At 44.1% G+C, this 21,340-nt stretch overlaps 1 long non-coding RNA gene across 50 annotated transcripts in view; it reads right to left on the bottom strand.

Moving 5' to 3' along the window:
- The window catches only part of LOC307185334, a 3,778,167-nt gene that overhangs the window by 2,119,546 nt on the left and 1,637,281 nt on the right, over positions 1-21,340 (bottom strand). For all 50 annotated transcript variants that reach the window (XR_013827964.1, XR_013827965.1, XR_013827990.1 and 47 more), the window contains one exon: positions 5,859-5,944. This is a non-coding gene — a long non-coding RNA (uncharacterized lncRNA). The remainder of the gene's footprint in view (positions 1-5,858; positions 5,945-21,340) is intronic.

Raw genomic sequence — 21,340 nt, 5'->3', positions numbered from 1 at the left:
AGGATTGGAGAGGTTCGGTGAGCAGATGAAGACCCTTTGAAGTCATATTGCATGGTACCCATTCCACGGGTTTCAACTACCCAGGTTTAAGGTATTCTTCCTTCAGCTAAAACATGCATGTGGAACCTAGAGTATGATCAACCATGTGATCGGGAGACGTGTTCAAATATGTCTCAGTTTTCCTCCCCTGGTACTCGGGTGCAACATTCCAGACGCTTTACTAACACTCTCCCCACTTGGAGAGTCAGTCCCTTTAACCTCCTGTTTGGCCCAGTTTGCAATTTCTGCGGAAGATGAACAGGAATAGCGAGAACCAATGAGAGGCTAGCTGGAGGTGTCTGGACGGGCAAATTTAACTCTCATTTCCCACCAGGAAGAGGAATTAACCAAAGGTTCCGCATGCCGGCCCGGAACCAGATTAGGGCCTGAAGCCATCCTGCGGTGTTGCGGCCAGGTCACAAGAAAGCGAGTTGAAGAAAGGAGCTCAGGGGCACTGTAATTCACAAACCTGCAGAGTTATAAATGACAGCTATCGTCCAAAAATAGACTGAAGTAAGGCTGCCAAGAGGACTTGAAAGCGGGGCAGAATTGCAGGAAACCGATTTCAGGAGGTAGACTGGAATTGCATTGAAAGCATAGGAAAAGAGGCAGAAAGTCCACAATGATGCACTTGGCCAAAAAGTGCGTATGCGTTTTCTCCTGAATATATTCAGGAAAAAACGCATACGTGCTTTTTGGCCAACCAAGCAAGCTTGCAAAGGAAATCTGCACTACAATGAAGTCTCACTTCCCCCCGGTCAAAAGGGCCATCTGAAAAAAGTGTAAAATCCAGAAAGGCAACAGGCCATTGAGAACTGGGAGCCTTGTAATGCTGAAGGGCGGGATGTAAATTGCCAACAGACACTTGGGAGAAGTGTATGGTGTTTCCTGAAACATCTAAAAAACAAAGCAACAGAGCCTAGGGCACTTCCACTTATGGCCCTATAGCTTAGGGAAATTAAAATCAAAAAGACACAGCCACCCCAAAGTTTGGAACGGCTCTGTTTACAAGAACCTCGTTTACAGTACAAGTTCAACATCGCAGAAAGTGAAAAATGGATAAAGAAGTTGTGGTATTTACTTACAAAGCAATATCACTCAGCAATGAAATCTGTGTCATCAGGCCCTTAGCAGCACAATGAGTGGATTCAGGTATGATGATTCTAACTGAAATAAGTCACACAGAAAAAGAAACATCATAAGATATCAGTAATACACGGAATGTAAACTTGACTACACAGGAACTGAATTACAGAACAGAACAGGGTCTCAAATTTAGAAAACCAACTTATGCTTGCTTAAGGGTAAAGGTGAGTTGGGGTGCTGCATAAAACCAGAGATTGAAATGAGCACAGAAAAAGTTCCTTAAGTCAAATATGGAATAGACAAGAGCTACTCCTTGCTCAACGAAATGGACTCAACACCGCATATTAAACGCCTAAGAATGTACCTGACTAGTAAGTATCGTAAAACCTATGGATTGCTATGTCTCCAAAAGAGAATCAAGCATGTGTGCAGAGGCATAAACGCAGCAGTGATAGGATTGGAGAGGTTCGGTGAGCAAATGAAGACCCTTTGAAGTCATATTGCATGGTACCCATTACACGGGTCTCAACTCTCCAGGTTTAAGGTATTCTTCCTTCAGCTAAAACATGCATGTGGAACCCAAGTATGATCAACCATGTGAACGGGAGACGTGTTCAAATATGTCTCAGTTTTCCTCCCCTGGTACTCGGGTGCAACATTCCAGACGCTTTACTAACACTCTCCCCACTTGGAGAGTCAGCGCCTTTAACCTCCTGTTTGGCTCAGTTTGCAATTTCTGCGGAAGATGAACAGGAATAGCGAGAACCAATGAGAGGCTAGCTGGAGGTGTCTGGACGGGCAAATTTAACTCTCATTTCCCACCAGGAAGAGGAAATAACCAAAGGCTCAGCGTGCCGTACCGGAACCAGATTAGGGCCTGAAGCCATCCTGCGGTGTTGCGGCCAGCTCAAAAGAAAGCGAGTTGAAGAAAGGAGCTCAGGGGCACTGTAATTCACAAACCTGCAGAGTTATAAATGACAGCTATCGTCCAAAAATAGACTGAAGTAAGGCTGCCAAGAGGACTTGAAAGCGGGGCAGAATTGCAGGAAACCGATTTCAGGAGGTAGACTGGAATTGCATTGAAAGCATAGGAAAAGAGGCAGAACGTCCACAATGATGCACTTGGCCAAAAAGGGCGTATGCGTTTTTTCCTGAATATATTCAGGTAAAAACGCATACGCCCTTTTTGGCCAACCAAGCAAGCTTGCAAAGGAAATCTGCACTACAATGAAGTCTCACTTCCCCCCGGTCAAAAGGGCCATCTGAAAAAAGTGTAAAATCCAGAAAGGCAGGACAGGCCATGGAGAACTGGGAGCCTTGTTATGCTGATGGGCGGGATGTAAATTGCCAACAACCACTCGGGAGAAGTGTATGGTGTTTCCTGAAACATCTAAAAAACAAAGCAACAGAACCTAGGGCACTTCCACTTATGGTCCTATAGCTTAGGGAAATTAAAATCAAAAAGACACAGCCACCCCAAAGTTTGGAACGGCTCTGTTTACAAGAACCTCATTTACAGTACAAGTTCAACATCGCAGAAAGTGAAAAATGGAAAAAAGAAGTTGTGGTATTTACTTACAAAGCAATATCACTCAGCAATGAAATCTGTGTCATCAGGCCCTTAGCAGCACAATGAGTGGATTCAGGTATGATGATTCTAACTGAAGTAAGTCACACAGAAAAAGAAACATCATAAGATATCAGTAATACACGGAATGTAAACTTGGCTACACAGGAACTGAATTACAGAACAGAACAGGGTCTCAAATTTAGAAAACCAACTTATGCTTGCTTAAGGGTAAAGATGAGTTGGGGTGCTGCATAATCCAGAGATTGAAATGAGCACAGATAAAGTTCCTTAAGTCAAATATGGAATAGACAAGAGCTACTCCTTGCTCAACGAAATGGACTCAACACCCCATATTAAACGCCTAAGAATGTACCTGACTAGTAAGTATCGTAAAACCTATGGATTGCTATGTCTCCGAAAGAGAATCAAGCATGTGTACAGGGGCATAAACGCAGCAGTGATAGGATTGGAGAGGTTCGGTGAGCAAATGAAGACCCTTTGAAGTCATATTGCATGGTACCCATTACACGGGTCTTAACTCTCCAGGTTTAAGGTATTCTTCCTTCAGCTAAAACATGCATGTGGAACCCAAGTATGATCAACCATGTGAACGGGAGACGTGTTCAAATATGTCTCAGTTTTCCTCCCCTGGTACTCGGGTGCAACATTCCAGACGCTTTACTAACACTCTCCCCACTTGGAGAGTCAGCGCCTTTAACCTCCTGTTTGGCCCAGTTTGCAATTTCTGCGCAAGATGAACAGGAATAGCGAGAACCAATGAGAGACTAGCTGGAGGTGTCTGGACCGGCAAATTTAACTCTCATTTCCCACCAGGAAGAGGAAATAACCAAAGGCTCAGCGTGCCGTGCCGGAACCAGATTAGGGCCTGAAGCCATCCTGCGGTGTTGCGGCCAGGTCACAAGAAAGCGAGTTGAAGAAAGGAGCTCAGGGGCACTGTAATTCACAAACCTGCAGAGTTATAAATGACAGCTATCGTCCAAAAATAGACTGAAGTAAGGCTGCCAAGAGGACTTGAAATCGGGGCAGAAGTGCAGGAAACCGATTTCAGGAGGTAGACTGGAATTGCATTGAAAGCATAGGAAAAGAGGCAGAACGTCCACAATGATGCACTTGGCCAAAAAGGGCGTATGCGTTTTTTCCTGAATATATTCAGGAAAAAACGCATACGCCCTTTTTGGCCAACCAAGCAAGCTTGCAAAGGAAATCTGCACTACAGTGAAGTCTCACTTCCCCCCGGTCAAAAGGGCCATCTGAAAAAAGTGTAAAATCCAGAAAGGCAAGACAGGCCATGGAGAACTGGGAGCCTTGTTATGCTGATGGGCGGGATGTAAATTGCCAACAACCACTCGGGAGAAGTCTATGGTGTTTCCTGAAACATCTAAAAAACAAAGCACCAGAGCCTAGGGCACTTCCACTTATGGTCCTATACCTTAGGGAAATTAAAATCAAAAAGACACAGCCACCCCAAAGTTTGGGACGCCACCGTTTACAAGAACCTCGTTTACCGTACAAGTTCAATATCACAGAAAGTGAAAAATGGATAAAGAACTTGTGGTACTTACGTACAATGCAGTATCACTCAGCAGTGAAATCTATGTCATCAGGCCCGTAGCAGCATAATGAGTGGATTCAGGTACGATGATTCTAACTGAAATAAGTCACACAGAAAAAGAAACATCATAAGATATCACTAATACACGGAATGTAAACTTGGCTACACAGGAACTGCATTCCAAAACAGAACAGGGTCTCAAATTTAGAAAACCAACATATGCTTGCTTAAGGGTAAAGGTGAGTTGGGGTGCTGCATAAAACCAGAGATTGAAATGAGCACAGATAAAGTTCCTTAAGCCAAATATGGAATAGACAAGAGCTACTCCTTGCTCAACGAAATGGACTCAACACCCCATATTAAACGCCTAAGAATGTACCTGACTAGTAAGTATCTTAAAACCTATGGATTGCTATGTCTCCAAAAGAGAATCAAGCGTGTGTACAGGGGCATAAACGCAGCAGTGATAGGATTGGAGAGGTTCGGTGAGCAAATGAAGACCCTTTGAAGTCATATTGCATGGTACCCATTCCACGGGTTTCAACTACCCAGGTTTAAGGTATTCTTCCTTCAGCTAAAACATGCATTTGGAACCTAGAGTATGATCAACCATGTGATCGGGAGACGTGTTCAAATATGTCTCAGTTTTCCTCCCCTGGTACTCGGGTGAAACATTGCAGATGCTTTACTAACACTCTCCCGACTTGGAGAGTCAGTCCCTTTAACCTCCTGTTTGGCCCAGTTTGCAATTTCTGCGGAAGATGAACAGGAATAGCGAGAACAAATGAGAGGCTAGCTGGAGGTGTCTGGACGGGCAAATTTAACTCTCATTTCCCACCAGGAAGAGGAATTAACCAAAGGCTCAGCGTGCCGTGCCGGAACCAGATTAGGGCCTGAAGCCATCCTGCGGTGTTGCGGCCAGCTCAAAAGAAAACGAGTTGAAAAAAGGAGCTCAGGGGCACTGTAATTCACAAACCTGCAGAGTTATAAATGACAGCTATCGTCCAAAAATAGACTGAAGTAAGGCTGCCAAGAGGACTTGAAAACGGGGCAGAATTGCACGAAACCGATTTCAGGAGGTAGACTGGAATTGCATTGAAAGCATAGGAAAAGAGGCAGAACGTCCACAATGATGCACTTGGCCAAAAAGGGCGTATGCGTTTTTTCCTGAATATATTCAGGAAAAAACGCATACGCCCTTTTTGGCCAACCAAGCAAGCTTGCAAAGGAAATCTGCACTACAATGAAGTCTCACTTCCCCCCGGTCAAAAGGGCCATCTGAAAAAAGTGTAAAATCCAGAAAGGCAGGACAGGCCATGGAGAACTGGGAGCCTTGTTATGCTGATGGGCGGGATGTAAATTGCCAACAGACACTCGGGAGAAGTGTATGGTGTTTCCTGAAACATCTAAAAAACAAAGCAACAGAGCCTAGGGCACTGCCACTTATGGTCCTATAGCTTAGGGAAATTAAAATCAAAAAGACACAGCCACCCCAAAGTTTGGGACGCCTCTGTTTACAAGAACCTCATTTACAGTACAAGTTCAACATCGCAGAAAGTGAAAAATGGATAAAGAAGTTGTGGTATTTACTTAAAAAGCAATATCACTCAGCAATGAAATCTGTGTCATCAGGCCCTTAGCAGCACAATGAGTGGATTCAGGTATGATGATTCTAACTGAAGTAAGTCACACAGAAAAAGAAACATCATAAGATATCAGTAATACACGGAATGTAAACTTGGCTACACAGGAACTGAATTACAGAACAGAACAGGGTCTCAAATTTAGAAAACCAACTTATGCTTGCTTAAGGGTAAAGGTGAGTTGGGGTGCTGCATAAAACCAGAGATTGAAATGAGCACAGATAAAGTTCCTTAAGTCAAATATGGAATAGACAAGAGCTACTCCTTGCTCAACGAAATGGACTCAACACCGCATATTAAACGCCTGAGAATGTACCTGACTAGTAAGTATCGTAAAACCTATGGATTGCTATGTCTCAAAAAGAGAATCAAGCATGTGTGCAGAGGCATAAACGCAGCAGTGATAGGATTGGAGAGGTTCGGTGAGCAAATGAAGACCCTTTGAAGTCATATTGCATGGTACCCATTCCACGGGTTTCAACTACCCAGGTTTAAGGTATTCTTCCTTCAGCTAAAACATGCATGTGGAACCTAGAGTATGATCAACCATGTGATCGGGAGACGTGTTCAAATATGTCTCAGTTTTCCTCCCCTGGTACTCGGGTGCAACATTCCAGACGCTTTACTAACACTCTCCCCACTTGGAGAGTCAGTCCCTTTAACCTCCTGTTTGGCCCAGTTTGCAATTTCTGCGGAAGATGAACAGGAATAGCGAGAACCAATGAGAGGCTAGCTGGAGGTGTCTGGACGGGCAAATTTAACTCTCATTTCCCACCAGGAAGAGGAATTAACCAAAGGTTCCGCATGCCGGCCCGGAACCAGATTAGGGCCTGAAGCCATCCTGCGGTGTTGCGGCCAGGTCACAAGAAAGCGAGTTGAAGAAAGGAGCTCAGGGGCACTGTAATTCACAAACCTGCAGAGTTATAAATGACAGCTATCGTCCAAAAATAGACTGAAGTAAGGCTGCCAAGAGGACTTGAAAGCGGGGCAGAATTGCAGGAAACCGATTTCAGGAGGTAGACTGGAATTGCATTGAAAGCATAGGAAAAGAGGCAGAACGTCCACAATGATGCACTTGGCCAAAAAGGGCGTATGCGTTTTTTCCTGAATATATTCAGGAAAAAACGCATACGCCCTTTTTGGCCAACCAAGCAAGCTTGCAAAGGAAATCTGCACTACAATGAAGTCTCACTTCCCCCTGGTCAAAAGGGCCATCTGAAAAAAGTGTAAAATCCAGAAAGGCAGGACAGGCCATGGAGAACTGGGAGCCTTGTTATGCTGATGGGCGGGATGTAAATTGCCAACAACCACTCGGGAGAAGTGTATGGTGTTTCCTGAAACATCTAAAAAACAAACCAACAGAACCTAGGGCACTTCCACTTATGGTCCTATAGCTTAGGGAAATTAAAATCAAAAAGACACAGCCACCCCAAAGTTTGGAACGGCTCTGTTTACAAGAACCTCGTTTACAGTACAAGTTCAACATCGCAGAAAGTGAAAAATGGATAAAGAAGTTGTGGTATTTACTTACAAAGCAATATCACTCAGCAATGAAATCTGTGTCATCAGGCCCTTAGCAGCACAATGAGTGGATTCAGGTATGATGATTCTAACTGAAGTAATTCACACAGAAAAAGAAACATCATAAGATATCAGTAATACACGGAATGTAAACTTGGCTACACAGGAACTGAATTACAGAACAGAACAGGGTCTCAAATTTAGAAAACCAACTTATGCTTGCTTAAGGGTAAAGATGAGTTGGGGTGCTGCATAAAACCAGAGATTGAAATGAGCACAGATAATGTTCCTTAAGTCAAATATGGAATAGACAAGAGCTACTCCTTGCTCAACGAAATGGACTCAACACCCCATATTAAACGCCTAAGAATGTACCTGACTAGTAAGTATCGTAAAACCTATGGATTGCTATGTCTCCGAAAGAGAATCAAGCATGTGTACAGGGGCATAAACGCAGCAGTGATAGGATTGGAGAGGTTCGGTGAGCAAATGAAGACCCTTTGAAGTCATATTGCATGGTACCCATTACACGGGTCTTAACTCTCCAGGTTTAAGGTATTCTTCCTTCAGCTAAAACATGCATGTGGAACCCAAGTATGATCAACCATGTGAACGGGAGACGTGTTCAAATATGTCTCAGTTTTCCTCCCCTGGTACTCGGGTGCAACATTCCAGACGCTTTACTAACACTCTCCCCACTTGGAGAGTCAGCGCCTTTAACCTCCTGTTTGGCCCAGTTTGCAATTTCTGCGGAAGATGAACAGGAATAGCGAGAACCAATGAGAGACTAGCTGGAGGTGTCTGGACCGGCAAATTTAACTCTCATTTCCCACCAGGAAGAGGAAATAACCAAAGGCTCAGTGTGCCGTGCCGGAACCAGATTAGGGCCTGAAGCCATCCTGCGGTGTTGCGGCCAGGTCACAAGAAAGCGAGTTGAAGAAAGGAGCTCAGGGGCACTGTAATTCACAAACCTGCAGAGTTATAAATGACAGCTATCGTCCAAAAATAGACTGAACTAAGGCTGCCAAGAGGACTTGAAAGCGGGGCAGAATTGCAGGAAACCGATTTCAGGAGGTAGACTGGAATTGCATTGAAAGCATAGGAAAAGAGGCAGAACGTCCACAATGATGCACTTGGCCAAAAAGGGCGTATGCGTTTTTTCCTGAATATATTCAGGTAAAAACGCATACGCCCTTTTTGGCCAACCAAGCAAGCTTGCAAAGGAAATCTGCACTACAATGAAGTCTCACTTCCCCCCGGTCAGAAGGGCCATCTGAAAAAAGTGTAAAATCCAGAAAGGCAGGACAGGCCATGGAGAACTGGGAGCCTTGTTATGCTGATGGGCGGGATGTAAATTGCCAACAACCACTCGGGAGAAGTGTATGGTGTTTCCTGAAACATCTAAAAAACAAAGCAACAGAACCTTGGGCACTTCCACTTATGGTCCTATAGCTTAGGGAAATTAAAATCAAAAAGACACAGCCACCCCAAAGTTTGGAACGGCTCTGTTTACAAGAACCTCGTTTACAGTACAAGTTCAACATCGCAGAAAGTGAAAAATGGATAAAGAAGTTGTGGTATTTACTTACAAAGCAATGTCACTCAGCAATGAAATCTGTGTCATCAGGCCCTTAGCAGCACAATGAGTGGATTCAGGTATGATGATTCTAACTGAAGTAAGTCACACAGAAAAAGAAACATCATAAGATATCAGTAATACACGGAATGTAAACTTGGCTACACAGGAACTGAATTACAGAACAGAACAGGGTCTCAAATTTAGAAAACCAACTTATGCTTGCTTAAGGGTAAAGATGAGTTGGGGTGCTGCATAAAACCAGAGATTGAAATGAGCACAGATAAAGTTCCTTAAGTCAAATATGGAATAGACAAGAGCTACTCCTTGCTCAACGAAATGGACTCAACACCCCATATTAAACGCCTAAGAATGTACCTGACTAGTAAGTATCGTAAAACCTATGGATTGCTATGTCTCCGAAAGAGAATCAAGCATGTGTACAGGGGCATAAACGCAGCAGTGATAGGATTGGAGAGGTTCGGTGAGCAAATGAAGACCCTTTGAAGTCATATTGCATGGTACCCATTACACGGGTCTTAACTCTCCAGGTTTAAGGTATTCTTCCTTCAGCTAAAACATGCATGTGGAACCCAAGTATGATCAACCATGTGAACGGGAGACGTATTCAAATATGTCTCAGTTTTCCTCCCCTGGTACTCGGGTGCAACATTCCAGACGCTTTACTAACACTCTCCCCACTTGGAGAGTCAGCGCCTTTAACCTCCTGTTTGGCCCAGTTTGCAATTTCTGCGGAAGATGAACAGGAATAGCGAGAACCAATGAGAGACTAGCTGGAGGTGTCTGGACCGGCAAATTTAACTCTCATTTCCCACCAGGAAGAGGAAATAACCAAAGGCTCAGCGTGCCGTGCCGGAACCAGATTAGGGCCTGAAGCCATCCTGCGGTGTTGCGGCCAGGTCACAAGAAAGCGAGTTGAAGAAAGGAGCTCAGGGGCACTGTAATTCACAAACCTGCAGAGTTATAAATGACAGCTATCGTCCAAAAATAGACTGAAGTAAGGCTGCCAAGAGGACTTGAAAGCGGGGCAGAATTGCAGGAAACCGATTTCAGGAGGTAGACTGGAATTGCATTGAAAGCATAGGAAAAGAGGCAGAACGTCCACAATGATGCACTTGGCCAAAAAGGGCGTATGCGTTTTTTCCTGAATATATTCAGGAAAAAACACATACGCCCTTTTTGGCCAACCAAGCAAGCTTGCAAAGGAAATCTGCACTACAGTGAAGTCTCACTTCCCCCCGGTCAAAAGGGCCATCTGAAAAAAGTGTAAAATCCAGAAAGGCAGGACAGGCCATGGAGAACTGGGAGCCTTGTTATGCTGATGGGCGGGATGTAAATTGCCAACAACCACTCGGGAGAAGTGTATGGTGTTTCCTGAAACATCTAAAAAACAAAGCACCAGAGCCTAGGGCACTTCCACTTATGGTCCTATACCTTAGGGAAATTAAAATCAAAAAGACACAGCCACCCCTAAGTTTGGGACGCCACCTTTTACAAGAACCTCGTTTACCGTACAAGTTCAATATCACAGAAAGTGAAAAATGGATAAAGAACTTGTGGTACTTACGTACAATGCAGTATCACTCAGCAGTGAAATCTATGTCATCAAGCCCGTAGCAGCATAATGAGTGGATTCAGGTATGATGATTCTAACTGAAATAAGTCACACAGAAAAAGAAACATCATAAGATATCACTAATGCACGGAATGTAAACTTGGCTACACAGGAACTGCATTCCAAAACAGAACAGGGTCTCAAATTTAGAAAACCAACATATGCTTGCTTAAGGGTAAAGGTGAGTTGGGGTGCTGCATAAAACCAGAGATTGAAATGAGCACAGATAAAGTTCCTTAAGCCAAATATGGAATAGACAAGAGCTACTCCTTGCTCAACGAAATGGACTCAACACCCCATATTAAACGCCTAAGAATGTACCTGACTAGTAAGTATCTTAAAACCTATGGATTGCTATGTCTCCAAAAGAGAATCAAGCATGTGTACAGGGGCATAAACGCAGCAGTGATAGGATTGGAGAGGTTCGGTGAGCAAATGAAGACCCTTTGAAGTCATATTGCATGGTACCCATTCCACGGGTTTCAACTACCCAGGTTTAAGGTATTCTTCCTTCAGCTAAAACATGCATTTGGAACCTAGAGTATGATCAACCATGTGATCGGGAGACGTGTTCAAATATGTCTCAGTTTTCCTCCCCTGGTACTCGGGTGAAACATTCCAGATGCTTTACTAACACTCTCCCGACTTGGAGAGTCAGTCCCTTTAACCTCCTGTTTGGCCCAGTTTGCAATTTCTGCGGAAGATGAACAGGAATAGCGAGAACCAATGAGAGGCTAGCTGGAGGTGTCTGGACGGGCAAATTTAACTCTCATTTCCCACCAGGAAGAGGAATTAACCAAAGGCTCAGCATGCCGGGCCGGAACCAGATTAGGGCCTGAAGCCATCCTGCGGTGTTGCGGCCAGGTCACAAGAAAGCGAGTTGAAGAAAGGAGCTCAGGGGCACTGTAATTCACAAACCTGCAGAGTTATAAATGACAGCTATCGTCCAAAAATAGACTGAAGTAAGGCTGCCAAGAGGACTTGAAAGCGGGGCAGAATTGCAGGAAACCGATTTCAGGAGGTAGAATGGAATTGCATTGAAAGCATAGGAAAAGAGGCAGAACGTCCACAATGATGCACTTCGCCAAAAAGGGCGTATGCGTTTTTTCCTGAATATATTCAGGAAAAAACGCATACGCACTTTTTGGCCAACCAAGCAAGCTTGCAAAGGAAATCTGCACTACAATGAAGTCTCACTTCCCCCCGGTCAAAAGGGCCATCTGAAAAAAGTGTAAAATCCAGAAAGGCAGGACAGGCCATGGAGAACTGGGAGCCTTGTTATGCTGATGGGCGGGATGTAAATTGCCAACAATCACTCGGGAGAAGTGTATGGTGTTTCCTGAAACATCTAAAAAACAAAGCAACAGAACCTAGGGCACTTCCACTTATGGTCCTATAGCTTAGAGAAATTAAAATCAAAAAGACACAGCCACCCCAAAGTTTGGAACGGCTCTGTTTACAAGAACCTCGTTTACAGTACAAGTTCAACATCGCAGAAAGTGAAAAATGGATAAAGAAGTTGTGGTATTTACTTACAAAGCAATATCACTCAGCAATGAAATCTGTGTCATCAGGCCCTTAGCAGCACAATGAGTGGATTCAGGTATGATGATTCTAACTGAAGTAAGTCAAACAGAAAAAGAAACATCATAAGATATCAGTAATACACGGAATGTAAACTTGGCTACACAGGAACTGAATTACAGAACAGAACAGGGTCTCAAATTTAGAAAACCAACTTATGCTTGCTTAAGGGGAAAGGTGAGTTGGGGTGCTGCATAAAACCAGAGATTGAAATGAGCACAGATAAAGTTCCTTAAGTCAAATATGGAATAGACAAGAGCTACTCCTTGCTCAACGAAATGGACTCAACACCGCATATTAAACGCCTAAGAATGTACCTGACTAGTAAGTATCTTAAAACCTATGGATTGCTATGTCTCCGAAAGAGAATCAAGCATGTGTACAGGGGCATAAACGCAGCAGTGATAGGATTGGGGAGGTTCGGTGAGCAAATGAAGACCCTTTGAAGTCATATTGCATGGTACCCATTACACGGGTCTTAACTCTCCAGGTTTAAGGTATTCTTCCTTCAGCTAAAACATGCATGTGGAACCCAAGTATGATCAACCATGTGAACGGGAGACGTGTTCAAATATGTCTCAGTTTTCCTCCCCTGGTACTCGGGTGCAACATTCCAGACGCTTTACTAACACTCTCCCCACTTGGAGAGTCAGCGCCTTTAACCTCCTGTTTGGCCCAGTTTGCAATTTCTGCGGAAGATGAACAGGAATAGCGAGAACCAATGAGAGGCTAGCTGGAGGTGTCTGGACGGGCAAATTTAACTCTCATTTCCCACCAGGAAGAGGAAATAACCAAAGGCTCAGCGTGCCGTACCGGAACCAGATTAGGGCCTGAAGCCATCCTGCGGTGTTGCGGCCAGCTCAAAAGAAAGCGAGTTGAAGAAAGGAGCTCAGGGGCACTGTAATTCACAAACCTGCAGAGTTATAAATGACAGCTATCGTCCAAAAATAGACTGAAGTAAGGCTGCCAAGAGGACTTGAAAGCGGGGCAGAATTGCAGGAAACCGATTTCAGGAGGTAGACTGGAATTGCATTGAAAGCATAGGAAAAGAGGCAGAACGTCCACAATGATGCACTTGGCCAAAAAGGGCGTATGCGTTTTTTCCTGAATATATTCAGGAAAAAACGCATACGCCCTTTTTGGCCAACCAAGCAAGCTTGCAAAGGAAATCTGCACTACAATGAAGTCTCACTTCCCCCCGGTCAAAAGGGCCATCTGAAAAAAGTGTAAAATCCAGAAAGGCAGGACAGGCCATGGAGAACTGGGAGCCTTGTTATGCTGATGGGCGGGATGTAAATTGCCAACAACCACTCGGGAGAAGTGTATGGTGTTTCCTGAAACATCTAAAAAACAAAGCAACAGAACCTAGGGCACTTCCACTTATGGTCCTATAGTTTAGGGAAATTAAAATCAAAAAGACACAGCCACCCCAAAGTTTGGGACGCCTCTGTTTACAAGAACCTCATTTACAGTACAAGTTCAACATCACAGAAAGTGAAAAATGGATAAAGAACTTGTGGTACTTACGTACAGTGCAGTATCACTCAGCAATGAAATCTATGTCATCAGGCCCGTAGCAGCATAATGAGTGGATTCAGGTACGATGATTCTAACTGAAATAAGTCACACAGAAAAAGAAACATCATAAGATATCACTAATACACGGAATGTAAACTTGGCTACACAGGAACTGCATTCCAAAACAGAACAGGGTCTCAAATTTAGAAAACCAACTTATGCTTGCTTAAGGGTAAATGTGAGTTGGGGTGCTGCATAAAACCAGAGATTGAAATGAGCACAGATAAAGTTCCTTAAGCCAAATATGGAATAGACAAGAGCTACTCCTTGCTCAACGAAATGGACTCAACACCCCATATTAAACGCCTAAGAATGTACCTGACTAGTAAGTATCTTAAAACCTATGGATTGCTATGTCTCCGAAAGAGAATCAAGCATGTGTACAGGGGCATAAACGCAGCAGTGATAGGATTGGAGAGGTTCGGTGAGCAAATGAAGACCCTTTGAAGTCATATTGCATGGTACCCATTCCACGGGTCTCAACTCTCCATGTTTAAGGTATTCTTCCTTCAGCTAAAACATGCATGTGGAACCCAGAGTATGATCAACCATGTGAATGGGAGACGTGTTCAAATATGTCTCAGTTTTCCTCCCCTGGTACTCGGGTGCAACATTCCAGACGCTTTACTAACACTCTCCCCACTTGGAGAGTCAGTCCCTTTAACCTCCTGTTTGGCCCAGTTTGCAATTTCTGCGGAAGATGAACAGGAATAGCGAGAACCAATGAGAGGCTAGCTGGAGGTGTCTGGACGGGCAAATTTAACTCTCATTTTCCACCAGGAAGAGGAATTAACCAAAGGCTCAGCATGCCGGGCCGGAACCAGATTAGGGCCTGAAGCCATCCTGCGGTGTTGCGGCCAGGTCACAAGAAAGCGAGTTGAAGAAAGGAGCTCAGGGGCACTGTAATTCACAAACCTGCAGAGTTATAAATGACAGCTATCGTCCAAAAATAGACTGAAGTAAGGCTGCCAAGAGGACTTGAAAGCGGGGCAGAATTGCAGGAAACCGATTTCAGGAGGTAGACTGGAATTGCATTGAAAGCATAGGAAAAGAGGCAGAACGTCCACAATGATGCACTTGGCCAAAAAGGGCGTATGCGTTTTTTCCTGAATATATTCAGGAAAAAACGCATACGCCCTTTTTGGCCAACCAAGCAAGCTTGCAAAGGAAATCTGCACTACAATGAAGTCTCACTTCCCCCCGGTCAAAAGGGCCATCTGAAAAAAGTGTAAAATCCAGAAAGGCAGGACAGGCCATGGAGAACTGGGAGCCTTGTTATGCTGATGGGCGGGATGTAAATTGCCAACAATCACTCGGGAGAAGTGTATGGTGTTTCCTGAAACATCTAAAAAACAAAGCAACAGAACCTAGGGCACTTCCACTTATGGTCCTATAGCTTAGGGAAATTAAAATCAAAAAGACACAGCCACCCCAAAGTTTGGAATGGCTCTGTTTACAAGAACCTCGTTTACAGTACAAGTTCAACATCGCAGAAAGTGAAAAATGGATAAAGAAGTTGTGGTATTTACTTACAAAGCAATATCACTCAGCAATGAAATCTGTGTCATCAGGCCCTTAGCAGCACAATGAGTGGATTCAGGTATGATGATTCTAACTGAAATAAGTCACACAGAAAAAGAAACATCATAAGATATCAGTAATACATGGAATGTAAACTTGGCTATACAGGAACTGAATTACAGAACAGAACAGGGTCTCAAATTTAGAAAACCAACTTCTTCTTGCTTAAGGGTAAAGGTGAGTTGGGGTGCTGCATAAAACCAGAGATTGAAATGAGCACAGATAAAGTTCCTTAAGCCAAATATGGAATACACAAGAGCTACTCCTTGCTCAACGAAATGGACTCAACACCCCATATTAAACGCCTAAGAATGTACCTGACTAGTAAGTATCTTAAAACCTATGGATTGCTATGTCTCTGAAAGAGAATCAAGCATGTGTACAGGGGCATAAACGCAGCAGTGATAGGATTGGAGAGGTTCGGTGAGCAAATGAAGACCCTTTGAAGTCATATTGCATGGTACCCATTACACGGGTTTCAACTACCCAGGTTTAAGGTATTCTTCCTTCAGCTAAAACATGCATGTGGAACCCAAGTATGATCAACCATGTGAACGGGAGACGTGTTCAAATATGTCTCAGTTTTCCTCCCCTGGTACTCGGGTGCAACATTCCAGACGCTTTACTAACACTCTCCCCACTTGGAGAGTCAGCGCCTTTAACCTCCTGTTTGGCCCAGTTTGCAATTTCTGCGGAAGATGAACAGGAATAGTGAGAACCAATGAGAGGCTAGCTGGAGGTGTCTGGACGGGCAAGTTTAACTCTCATTTCCCACCAGGAAGATGAAATAACCAAAGGCTCAGCGTGCCGTACCGGAACCAGATTAGGGCCTGAAGCCATCCTGCGGTGTTGCGGCCAGCTCAAAAGAAAGCGAGTTGAAGAAAGGAGCTCAGGGGCACTGTAATTCACAAACCTGCAGAGTTATAAATGACAGCTATCGTCCAAAAATAGACTGAAGTAAGGCTGCCAAGAGGACTTGAAAGCGGGGCAGAATTGCAGGAAACCGATTTCAGGAGGTAGACTGGAATTGCATTGAAAGCATAGGAAAAGAGGCAGAACGTCCACAATGATGCACTTGGCCAAAAAGGGCGTATGCGTTTTTTCCTGAATATATTCAGGAAAAAACGCATACGCCCTTTTTGGCCAACCAAGCAAGCTTGCAAAGGAAATCTGCACTACAATGATGTCTCACTTCCCCCCAGTCAAAAGGGCCATCTGAAAAAAGTGTAAAATCCAGAAAGGCAGGACAGGCCATGGAGAACTGGGAGCCTTGTTATGCTGATGGGCGGGATGTAAATTGCCAACAACCACTCGGGAGAAGTGTATGGTGTTTCCTGAAACATCTAAAAAACAAAGCAACAGAACCTAGGGCACTTCCACTTATGGTCCTATAGCTTAGGGAAATTAAAATAAAAAAGACACAGCCACCCCAAAGTTTGGAACGGCTCTGTTTACAAGAACCTCGTTTACAGTACAAGTTCAACATCGCAGAAAGTGAAAAATGGATAAAGAACTTGTGGTATTTACTTACAAAGCAATATCACTCAGCAATGAAATCTGTGTCATCAGGCCCTTAGCAGCACAATGAGTGGATTCAGGTATGATGATTCTAACTGAAGTAAGTCACACAGAAAAAGAAACATCATAAGATATCAGTAATACACGGAATGTAAACTTGGCTACACAGGAACTGAATTACAGAACAGAACAGGGTCTCAAATTTAGAAAACCAACTTATGCTTGCTTAAGGGTAAAGGTGAGTTGGGGTGCTGCATAAAACCAGAGATTGAAATGAGCACAGATAAAGTTCCTTAAGTCAAATATGGAATAGACAAGAGCTACTCCTTGCTCAACGAAATGGACTCAACACCGCATATTAAACGCCTAAGAATGTACCTGACTAGTAAGTATCTTAAAACCTATGGATTGCTATGTCTCCGAAAGAGAATCAAGCATGTGTACAGGGGCATAAACGCAGCAGTGATAGGATTGGAGAAGATCGGTGAGCAAATGAAGACCCTTTGAAGTCATATTGCATGGTACCCATTACACGGGTCTCAACTCTCCAGGTTTAAGGTATTCTTCCTTCAGCTAAAACATGCATGTGGAACCCAAGTATGATCAACCATGTGAATGGGAGACGTGTTCAAATATGTCTCAGTTTTCCTCCCCTGGTACTCGGGTGCAACATTCCAGACGCGTTACTAACACTCTCCCCACTTGGAGAGTCAGCGCCTTTAACCTCCTGTTTGGCCCAGTTTGCAATTTCTGCGGAAGATGAACAGGAATAGCGAGAACCAATGAGAGGCTAGCTGGAGGTGTCTGGACGGGCAAATTTAACTCTCATTTCCCACCAGGAAGAGGAAATAACCAAAGGCTCAGCGTGCCGTACCGGAACCAGATTAGGGCCTGAAGCCATCCTGCGGTGTTGCGGCCAGCTCAAAAGAAAGCGAGTTGAAGAAAGGAGCTCAGGGGCACTGTAATTCAGAAACCTGCAGAGTTATAAATGACAGCTATCGTCCAAAAATAGACTGAAGTAAGGCTGCCAAGAGGACTTGAAAGCGGGGCAGAATTGCAGGAAACCGATTTCAGGAGGTAGACTGGAATTGCATTGAAAGCATAGGAAAAGAGGCAGAACGTCCACAATGATGCACTTGGCCAAAAAGGGCGTATGCGTTTTTTCCTGAATATATTCAGGAAAAAACGCATACGCCCTTTTTGGCCAACCAAGCAAGCTTGCAAAGGAAATCTGCACTACAATGAAGTCTCACTTCCCCCCGGTCAAAAGGGCCATCTGAAAAAAGTGTAAAATCCAGAAAGGCAGGACAGGCCATGGAGAACTAGGAGCCTTGTTATGCTGATGGGCGGGATGTAAATTGCCAACAACCACTCGGGAGAAGTGTATGGTGTTTCCTGAAACATCTAAAAAACAAAGCAACAGAACCTTGGGCACTTCCACTTATGGTCCTATAGCTTAGGGAAATTAAAATCAAAAAGACACAGCCACCCCAAAGTTTGGAACGGCTCTGTATACAAGAACCTCGTTTACAGTACAAGTTCAACATCGCAGAAAGTGAAAAATGGATAAAGAAGTTGTGGTATTCACTTACAAAGCAATATCACTCAGCAATGAAATCTATGTCATCAGGCCCTTAGCAGCACAATGAGTGGATTCAGGTATGATGATTCTAACTGAAATAAGTCACACAGAAAAAGAAACATCATAAGATATCAGTAATACACGGAATGGAAACTTGGCTACACAGGAACTGAATTACAGAACAGAAGAGGGTCTCAAATTTAGAAAACCAACTTATGCTTGCTTAAGGGTAAAGGTGAGTTGGGGTGCTGCATAAAACCAGAGATTGAAATGAGCACAGATAAAGTTCCTTAAGCCAAATATGGAATAGACAAGAGCTACTCCTTGCTCAACGAAATGGACTCAACACCCCATATTAAACGCCTAAGAATGTACCTGACTAGTAAGTATCTTAAAACCTATGGATTGCTATGTCTCCGAAAGAGAATCAAGCATGTGTACAGGGTCATAAACGCAGCAGTGATAGGATTGGAGAGGTTCGGTGAGCAAATGAAGACCCTTTGAAGTCATATTGCATGGTACCCATTCCACGGGTTTCAACTACCCAGGTTTAAGGTATTCTTCCTTCAGCTAAAACATGCATGTGGAACCTAGAGTATGATCAACCATGTGATCGGGAGACGTGTTCAAATATGTCTCAGTTTTCCTCCCCTGGTACTCGGGTGCAACATTCCAGACGCTTTACTAACACTCTCCCCACTTGGAGAGTCAGCGCCTTTAACCTCCTGTTTGGCACAGTTTGCATTTCTGCGGAAGATGAACAGGAATAGCGAGAACCAATGACAGGCTAGCTGGAGGTGTCTGGACGGGCAAATTTAACTCTCATTTCCCACCAGGAAGAGGAAATAACCAAAGGCTCAGCGTGCCATACCGGAACCAGATTAGGGCCTGAAGCCATCCTGCGGTGTTGCGGCCAGCTCAAAAGAAAGCGAGTTGTAGAAAGGAGCTCAGGGGCACTGTAATTCACAAACCTGCAGAGTTATAAATGACAGCTATCGTCCAAAAATAGACTGAAGTAAGGCTGCCAAGAGGACTTGAAAGCGGGGCAGAATTGCAGGAAACCGATTTCAGGAGGTAGACTGGAATTGCATTGAAAGCATAGGAAAAGAGGCAGAACGTCCACAATGATGCACTTGGCCAAAAAGGGCGTATGCGTTTTTTCCTGAATATATTCAGGAAAAAACGCATACGCCCTTTTTGGCCAACCAAGCAAACTTGCAAAGGAAATCTGCACTACAATGAAGTCTCACTTCCCCCAGGTCAAAAGGGCCATCTGAAAAAAGTGTAAAATCCAGAAAGGCAGGACAGGCCATGGAGCACTAGGAGCCTTGTTATGCTGATGGGCGGGATGTAAATTGCCAACAGACACTCGGGAGAAGTGTATGGTGTTTCCTGAAACATCTAAAAAACAAAGCAACAGAGCCTAGGGCACTGCCACTTATGGTCCTATAGCTTAGGGAAATTAAAATCAAAAAGACACAGCCACCCCAAAGTTTGGGACGCCTCTGTTTACAAGAACCTCGTTTACAGTACAAGTTCAATATCACAGAAAGTGAAAAATGGATAAAGAAGTTGTGGTATTTACTTACAAAGCAATATCACTCAGCAATGAAATCTATGTCATCAGGCCCTTAGCAGCACAATGAGTGGATTCAGGTATGATGATTCTAACTGAAATAAGTCACACAGAAAAAGAAACATCATAAGATATCAGTAATACACGGAATGTAAACTTGGCTACACAGGAACTGAATTCCAAAACAGAACAGGGTCTCAAATTTAGAAAACCATCTTTTGCTTGCTTAAGGGGAAAGGTGAGTTGGGGTGCTGCATAAAACCAGAGATTGAAATGAGCACAGATAAAGTTCCTTAAGCCAAATATGGAATAGACAAGAGCTACTCCTTGCTCAACGAAATGGACTCAACACCGCATATTAAACGTCTAAGAATGTACCTGAGTAGTAAGTATCTTAAAACCTATGGATTGCTATGTCTCCAAAAGAGAATCAAGCGTGTGTACAGGGGCATAAACGCAGCAGTGATAGGATTCGAGAGGTTCGGGGAGCAAATGAAGACCCTTTGAAGTCATATTGCATGGTGCCCATTCCACGGGTCGCAACTCTCCAGGTTTAAGGTGTTCTTCCTTCAGCTAAAACATGCATGTGGAACCCAGAGTATGATCAACCATGTGAACGGGAGACGTGTTCAAATATGTCTCAGTTTTCCTCCCCTGGTACTCGGGTGCAACATTCCAGACGCTTTACTAACACTCTCCCGACTTGGAGAGTCAGTCCCTTTAACCTCCTGTTTGGCCCACTTTGCAATTTCTGCGGAAGATGAACAGGAATAGCGAGAACCAATGAGAGGCTAGCTGGAGGTGTCTGGATGGGCTAATTTAACTCTCATTTCCCACCAGGAAGAGGAATTAACCAAAGGCTCAGCATGCCGGGCCGGAACCAGATTAGGGCCTGAAGCCATCCTGCGGTGTTGCGGCCAGGTCACAAGAAAGCGAGTTGAAGAAAGGAGCTCAGGGGCACTGTAATTCACAAACCTGCAGAGTTATAAATGACAGCTATCGTCCAAAAATGTACTGAAGTAAGGCTGCCAAGAGGACTTGAAAGCAGGGAAGAATTGCAGGAAACCGATTTCAGGAGGTAGACTGGAATTGCATTGAAAGCATAGGAAAAGAGGCAGAACGTCCACAATGATGCACTTGGCCAAAAAGGGCGTATGCGTTTTTTCCTGAATATATTCAGGAAAAAACGCATACGCCCTTTTTGGCCAACCAAGCAAGCTTGCAAAGGAAATCTGCACTACAATGAAGTCTCACTTCCCCCCGGTCAAAAGGGCCAT

Source organism: Stenella coeruleoalba (genome assembly GCF_951394435.1).
Source record: "Stenella coeruleoalba genome assembly, chromosome: 4".
NCBI lineage: Eukaryota > Metazoa > Chordata > Mammalia > Artiodactyla > Delphinidae > Stenella > Stenella coeruleoalba.
This window is presented reverse-complemented; position numbering and strand designations above follow the sequence as displayed.